Raw genomic sequence first — 8529 nt, 5'->3', positions numbered from 1 at the left:
CCTCCAGGCGAGTACTTGCCTGATATCTCCATGTTCTTTGATGCAAGCGTGTGGTGTCTTCAGTAGTGGGTCTTACTTTCGAGTTTGGAAGGGTATCCAAGAGCATTGTCAGTAGCTTATAATATCTGGGGGTTTATATGACCTTATTGGCTAATGATTACAAAGGAAGTACCCCATTCCTGGCACTGACCCTTTTATTTGATAGCCTGTGATATCTAGCAGGGGCACCATCTCACATTATTGTGCTACTATCAAGCTGTCTTCACCACTGTAGTTCTGCAGTATAACTTGGAAAACACCCATGACGGTGATACTTCCAGGAGGATTTTTCTTTGTTGCTAATGGTTATTTTGGCCATGTTGGTTTATTGGTGTTTCCATAAAAAATTTAGGATTATTTTTCAATTTCTGTGAAGAATTGATGGAGGAAGGTCATTGGTTAATTAAATAAAGAAGCTGCTTGCCCTGATAGGTTAAAACATAGGTGGGAGGAGTAAACAGAACAGAATGCTGGGAGGAAGAGGAAGTGAGCTCAGAGACGCCATCCTCCCCTCTCCCAGGCAGACACATGCGATGAAGCTCCGACCCAGGATGGACGTAGGCTAGAATCTTCCCGGTAAGACCGGTGCTCACAGATTATTAGAGATGGGTTGATCGGGATATCAGAATTAGCCAGTAAGGGCTAGAGCTAAAGGGCCAAGCAGTGTTTAAATGAATACAATTTGTGTGTTGTTATTTCAGGGCATAAGCTATCAGGCGGCCCAAGGGGCCTCCACTCATATTACAACAAAGAATTGCATTGGAATGTTGGTAAAGATTGCACTGGATCTGTAGACTGCTTTGGTAGCACCTTCGTTAGCTTTTCCATTGCGGTTGTAAACCACCATGAACAAAATAAGCACGGGGAGGGAAGAGTCCACCTCCTGGGATATTTTTCGAAAAACCTTTTAGAACAGTGATAGCTGAGGGCAGTGACTCGATTCTTTTGAGTCCTGCTTCTCTGCCACTGTCCCACCTTTTCAAACTCAGTGTACTAAAGGCCTCCAGAGAGAGGCAGGCAATGAGGCTTCACACCTAGGAAGCTGGAGTTGTAGGTAAGGGACTGATAAAAAATAAGTTCTCTGATCATGAACCATCATTCAGTGAGATCTTTGTGATCAGAACTGTGTCAGGTGACTGCAGGAGTCACTGCCTGGAATTCTGGATCTTCCCCAAACTGCCCAATGCATCAAGCATGAATAAGATGCCTCAAGTGCCAGCTTTATCTTCACAGCTAACAATTCATCTTCACAGCTAACAATTCATCATAAGGAGTTCCCTGCACAGAATTCCTGGAATCTACCCACAAATGGCTGCTTGTTATTCTTCTTTGTAGCGTATGCACTTCCACACTAAATTGCTTGGAAGTGGGATCTCAACTCTCATACCAGGTCTGATGAAACCCCACATAGACTTGTCATTAGTAATAAAAATCTACCTATCTAGAAAACCCCCCAGCCTTTCAACATGACACAGTGTTCTCCTGTCAGGCCTGCTGCCAGTAGAGGCTGCTTGCCAGGGATGGTTCCTCTCAGGGCATGTGCAAAATGTTCTTGGCAGGTAAAGTCTCTGATGGTTGTGAACTAAAGGAGTTGTTTCCTGTGGTACATTTCAAGAGGCATCAAAGGGAGAAAAGCTAGTGCTTCCGTCAAGCTTGCGATGGTAGAATAGTCACAACTCTTGGAGATGAAGGGAATTTGGAAAGTGAAAGAAATTTGAATAGGTAATTGTTAAGCCCTCATTGTATCAGGCACTCATCTAAGTGCTTTCTAGATGTCATTAGACCAAATTCTTATCACATTATAAAGAAGGTGGAGATATTATTCTGAGATTCTTCTTGTGTTCTTTTGGTTGAGCCATGCCTCATTCTACCACTCCCATGGGTAATTTGCTTACCTTTTTCTTCCTTTCTTGATGATTGTACCTGATTCCTGATCACACCCCCAGCTGAAGACTCCATAGAAAGATAAAACAGAAGCAGTTGCCCATGCTCTACCACATGATAAATGTGTCAGCATGACACCAACTGCTGTCTCTTCTGCACACAGGGGTATCGTCATCTCTGTATTTGTGCAGTAAGTCACCTACCCTTGCTCTCTGAAGTCCTGCTTGGGCAGTTTGTCTATCCTAGGGTATTAGCTTGGTGCTCTCTGATAGTTCTCCCCCAACACTCTTTAATCTCTCCTATCTTAAGAAAAAGTCGTTTTGGCTCTGCATGCTTCTTAAATTGTCGGTCTGTTTTTCTGTTCCCTTTGTAGCAGAACTCCTCCAGAGAGTTTTGTACTCTTGGGCTAGGGTGATGGTTTAGTGGGCAAGGGCACTTGTTCTGCAAGAGTGAGGACCTAAGTTTGAATTCCCAGTGCCACGTAAAAAGTCATGCATGGCTTACATGTGCTATAATTCTAGCATTAAAGAGTGAAGGTAGTCTATCTATCCCTCCATCTCTTTGTGATGTAATATATCTTTCTTTGTTCTTGAAGGTTAGAGTTGGGCCTTAAGGCTCCTTCATTGTCAGTCTTGGTCCCCCCCCCCCATGATTGTCAGGAGCACTTTATAGTTGGCACTGCTTCTGGACTCCTCTGGCACTGGTCCTCCCGCCCCCACTTGTGAGAAAGCAGCCATTGGTGACCATGGCCCAGGTTTCTTGATTCCTCCAAGGGTTACAAGAAGGTAATATTTCTTTGTTTCTTATCTGGAATGTTCCTTTTGTGTGATACAATCTTGCACCAACCATTAAGTTATTTGGAGATAGTTAATTCAGGAAGACAGGTTTTCCAGAATGATGTTTTGAGAATTTTCATAATATGGCCATTAAAAACAAACAAAGAAAAACCTTTAGTCCACCCATTGCACTGCTTCCTACAGATGGCAAGGCACACTCTGAGCCTAATTCCTGGTAGGAACTTCAAAAGCCAGTCCATCCACTGTCTGCCCATCCACCACCCACCCACTAGGACACTCTGGACTATATAGTGCCCTGCCCATTCCCTTCACCGCCCTAGGAAGGGACCCCCCAGATTGACTCCAGCACACCTACCTCTTACATGAGGATGGTATGGCATCCTGATCCCCACCTCCAAATGTTACCTCCCACTCTCACTGTAACACCAGCCCTTGCCACTCAAGGACCATCTATAGAGTCTGGCGGGCCCCCCACAGACTTTTGAAGATCAACAATGAGAATCTTCTAGCTACAGAAGTTTTGCTGCTGGACTCAGAATTTGTACCAATCCCTAACTGGAGTGGGACTGCTTCTGAAACTCCATTTGCATATAAACATAGAGCTGCCCCAAGACTGAACCCCCAGTGATATTAAGTTGGGTCACAGTTAGATAAGTTGGGGTAACAGTAAACCAAGATCCTAATATCTTAACACCCTCTCAACAAAGGTGAGTCCTGTTATCTATACCAGGAAGTGAATTCTGGGTTCCTAGGTTAAACCACAAAAACACAACATGAATAACCAAGACAATACACTGCTGAAATTGGCACCTCTATGGTAATGTTTCCTTGAGAGAAGCACCAGAGTCAATGTGAAGGATAATGATTTCAAAACAGCAATTAGAAATATATTCAAGGAGGGCTAGAGAGAAGGCTCAGCATTTAAGAGCACTGGTTGCTTTTTCAAAGGTCTTGAGTTCAATTCCCACAACCATCTATAATGAGATCTGGAACCCTCTTCTGGCCTGCAGGTATACATGTAGGCAGAACATTGTATACATACCAAAGAAATAAATCTTGAAAAAAATGTTCAAGGAACTCAAAGAGGATATGCAAAATTCTGTAATGAAGACTGTAAATATACAAATAACAAAAAAGAAAGAAAGTAACTCAAGATATGAAAATATAATTTAGTAAAGAGATAGAATCTACATAAAGCCAAACTGAAATAAAATTTGAAAGGAAAAGCCCAGGAAGTGAAATAAAAGGCTCAGTGGAAATGCCTCACCAAAAGACTGGATCAGGTGGAAGAGATATTATCAGGTCTTGAAGACAAAGTAGAGAAATTGGATTACTCAGCCAAAGAAAAAACTTAAAAAAGTAACAACAATGACAAAAAAGGAATAGAAAATGTAGGCATTTTGACACTATAACAACCAGACCTATAAATTGTAGATATAGAGAAAGGAGAAGATACCCTGGTCAAAGACATAGAAATATTTTCGACAAAATCATAGGAGAAAATTTATCTAAGTAATGAGATGGCTAATGAGTTTTAAGAGATATACAGTCCATGCAAATAGACAGGACCAGAAAAGAAATTTCCCCTATCACAAGTAACCAAAACACTAGATATACTAAACAAAGACAGGATATTGAAAGCCAAAAAAGCCTGGATTGATGCTCTACAAGTTCTTAAAGATCACAGATGCCAGTTGAGACTATCATACCCAGCAAAACTATCAGTTGTAACTGAAGGAGAAAGAAAAACTTTGAATGATGAAGCAGATTAAAGAAATTATGATCATCAGGCTAGATTTACATAGGCTACTAGATAGACTACTTCAGTCTGAAGAGGTTAAACATACATTAAGCATCACAGGGAATAAATAATCAATTTCAGAAGAGTTAATCAAAAGCAATCTACGAAAATGCCACCACCACAACAAAATAGTGGGAATTAATACACATTGTTTAATAGCAATTTTCAACATTAACAGTCTCAATTCCCTTACACAGGGACACGGACTAAGAGATTTGGTTAAAAAATATGATCTCTCTATAGCCATCCACCCCCCCCCCCGCAACAACCATAGATAGTACCTTAGGCTCAAGGGGTGGAACAAGGTATCACAAGCAAATGGAACTAAAAAACAAATACATGTGTCTATTCTGATATCAGATAAAATCTTCAAACCAAAACTAGTCAGAAGAGAAGGAAAGTCCATATTCATTAAAGGGAAAATTCACCAAGAATATTGCAATTCTAAACATTTATATAAGAAACCCAGAGACACCCAATTCATAAAAGAAATACTACGAGACCTAAACTAATAAAGGTAAGTTTAATGCTACAGTCTCAGAAGCAGACAGGTCATCCACACAAAAACTGAATAGAGACCCTCTGGAGTTAAATGCAAACTAAATTAAATGGCCCTAACAGACTTCTACAGAATATTGAATCTAACTCTAACGAACAGACTTTCTTTTTAGAAACCCATGGAATTTTCTACAAAATTACCACATATAGAAACACAAGCAAATCTCAACATATATAGAAAAAGAAATCAAAATACATCCTGTATCCTATCTGATCACAAAGGAATAAAACTGGGTACCAACAAAAATAGAAACTTCAGAAAGTCCACAAACTCATGGAAACTAAACAACACAATACCAAATGAAAATTGGATCAAGGGAGAAATCAAGAAGGAAATTAAAATATTCCTAGAAATGGATGGAAATGAAACAATACATATCGAAATGTGCATGAAATAATGAAAGCATTCCTGAAAGGAAAGTTTATAGCACTAAATTTGCAACCTTAAATTAATAAATTATGTACCTGATGGCCTTAGAGAAACAAGAACCATAAACACCTAAAAAGAGTAGATGTATATAGAAAATGTATCTGTTTGTAGGCAATGTCATTTGATGCATAAAAGACCTTAAAGACTCCTTCAGAAAACCCCCACAGCTGATAAATACAGCCTTCACAGTAGCAGGCTATAAACCAAAACAACAGTCAATATCGTTCCTATATTCCAAGAACTAACAAATTGGGAAAAATTAGGGGAACAATCCTATTTATAAAAGTTCAGAAAATCTTGGAAGAAATCTAATCACGGAAGTGAATGACTTCTATAATAGAAACTTTTAGATTCTGTAGAGGATACTGCAAAATGGAAAGGTTTCTCATGTTCATTGATTGATAGTATTAAAATTGTATATAGTGCTACAACTTTATTTAAAATGTATGTGTAAAAAAAATAAAAAAAATAAAAAAATAAAATGTATGTGTATGTGTATATATATTTATGTATGCAGATATACAGCTTTAGGTCTTTTCAAACACCCTTAGTGTGGTTTATCCTTCTTCTGTCCTTTCCTGTCCCTCAGTATTGTCCTTCCTCTCCCTTCACCCTGTTTTTCTATTCTCCCCTTCACACACCCATATCCTACCATCCTCCTATCTGAAGCTCCTTCTCCACCTTCCCACACTCTCTTTTTCACATCCTATTTCTGCCCCTACCCTGTCATATACTCATTTCTAATCATGCAGAGCTCGAGTCCACCATAAGAAAACAAGAGACATTTTTCTTGCTAGGTCTGGTTACTTCATCCAGTTCCATCCACTTATCTGCAAATACCATGATTTAATTTTCTTCACAAATGAATAGAATTCCTTTGTGTGCTATGTTTTCATTGCCATTCATCAGTTTAAGGATACTTAGGGTTTCCCATTTTATAGTTACTATGAAGAGAGGTATCAAACATTGTTGGAAAAGCATCTTTGGAGGAAGAGTTTGAGCCCTTTGGATTTTGAACTCTTTAAAAATATTTCTTCATCATTTCTGTATTTTTTTTAATTTCAAGAACTCTGCTCAGATTACTGGCTCTTCTATATTTTTTAGTTCTTTATATATTTTCACTGTTACTCTATCAGGTGTATAGCTGCAAAGATTCATTAAATTTCCTCAGCTTTATGGTGTTCTGTTTATCAATTGTTAGTCTTAATTCCAGGGTAACTGGAACTCTATTCAGAAAGTTCTTTCATGTGCCTATATCTTCCAGGGCATTGCTGTCTGTGCCCTCTTCTTGCAGTTTCAGAACTCCAGGTTTCAAGTTTGAGCCATTTGGAGTTGGTTTTTGGTCTGGGTATAGACACGAGTCAAATAATTTTCTTATCGCTATTTGTTGACCACACTGCCTTTTCTTCAGTGTGTACTTTTGTCAAATATTGGATGACTGAAGTATGTGTCCTCTTCTTTGCATCTTCTATTTTGTCCCATTGAACCACATGCCTGTATTCATGCCTGCACCATGCTGTTTTTATTATGACAACTCTGTATTATCACTTGAAATATGGTAAGGTAATCCTTACACCATATTCTTTTCCTATCCAGTGTCTTTCGAGGTTTCATACAATCATAGAAAGGTTTTCTCTGTCCCTGTGAAGAAATCATTGAAATATTTTTAAAAATAAGAATTGCACTGAATCTTTAAATTACTTTTGGTAGCATGCTTATTTTCACGACATTAATTCTGCCAATATATAAGCATGAGAGGTCTTTCCACGTTTAGTGTCTTTCCCAATCTTTTTTATTCAGAAATTTAAATTTTTCATTGTAGATGTATTTTATTTCTTTTATTAGATTTTTTCTACATGTTTTATTGGTTTTTATTTTTTGAGGCCATTGTGAATGGGTTCCCATGACCTCTTCATCAGCATGCTTGTTATTGCTATATAGAATGACTACTTACTTTTCTAAGTTAATTTTATATCATGCTACTTTGTTGACAATGTTGTTCATTTCTAGAAGTTATATGGTGGAATTTTTTTTAGGTCTCTTATGTATAACATGACACCTGCAGATAGGAATAATTTCCCCACTTGTATTCATTTAGTTTTTTTTCTTTTTTCCTTAGTGCTCCAGCTATGCTTCAAGTATTATATCGAAAAGAAGTGGTGCTTATGCGCAGCCCTGTCTTGTTCTTTCACTTCATTTAAATGGGATTTATGATGGTGTTGGTTCTCAGTTTGTCAATATTCCCTTTACTGTGTTGAGATATGCTTCCTCCAGTCCTATTTTCTTTCATGTAAAACTTTTACCATGAAGGTATTTTTGGATTTTGCCAAAGGCCCTTTTTCTCAGTCTTTTGAGATGATCATGTAATTTTTGTCTGTAAATCAATTTAGATGGTATTTTGCATTTATTAACTTACATTTGTTGAATCATCCTTGCACTTCCAGGATAAAACCAACTTGAGCATGGTGAATGATCTCCTTGTCAGATTCAACTTGGAAGTATTGAATTGAGGCTTTTCATATCTATGTACATGAGGGATATTGGCCTGTAGTTTTCTCTTGTTGTGTCATTTCCTAATTTTGGTATTGGATTCATAGAAGGAGCTTGGAGGTGTTTCTTCTGCTTCCATTTTTAAAAAAGCACACACACACATATTATATATATGACTGTAGACTTCTTTTCAGTCTCAGAATTATTCTATGAATCTGTCTGAGCTTGGGCTTTTTTATTTTGAGGGGATTTTATTACTGTTTGGGTTTTCTTATTTGTTCTAGTTCTGTATAAGTTATTGATTGCTTCTTGTTTTAACTTTGGATTAATCTAGAAAATTACCCATTTCTTTTAGATTTTCTAATTTAATGGAGTGTAAGGGGTTTTTTTTGTTGTTGTTGTTGTTGTTTTGTTTTGTTTTTTGTTTTTTGAGACAGGGTTTCTCTGTAGCTTTGGTGCCTGTCCCGGAACTAGCTCTTGTAGACCAGGCTGGCCTCAAACTCCCAGAGATCCGCCTGCCTCTGCCTCCC

Source organism: Microtus ochrogaster, chromosome 18 (genome assembly GCF_000317375.1).
Source record: "Microtus ochrogaster isolate Prairie Vole_2 chromosome 18, MicOch1.0, whole genome shotgun sequence".
Lineage (NCBI taxonomy): Eukaryota > Metazoa > Chordata > Mammalia > Rodentia > Cricetidae > Microtus > Microtus ochrogaster.
The sequence above is the reverse complement of the archived record's forward strand: the minus strand, read 5'-3'. Positions refer to the sequence as shown.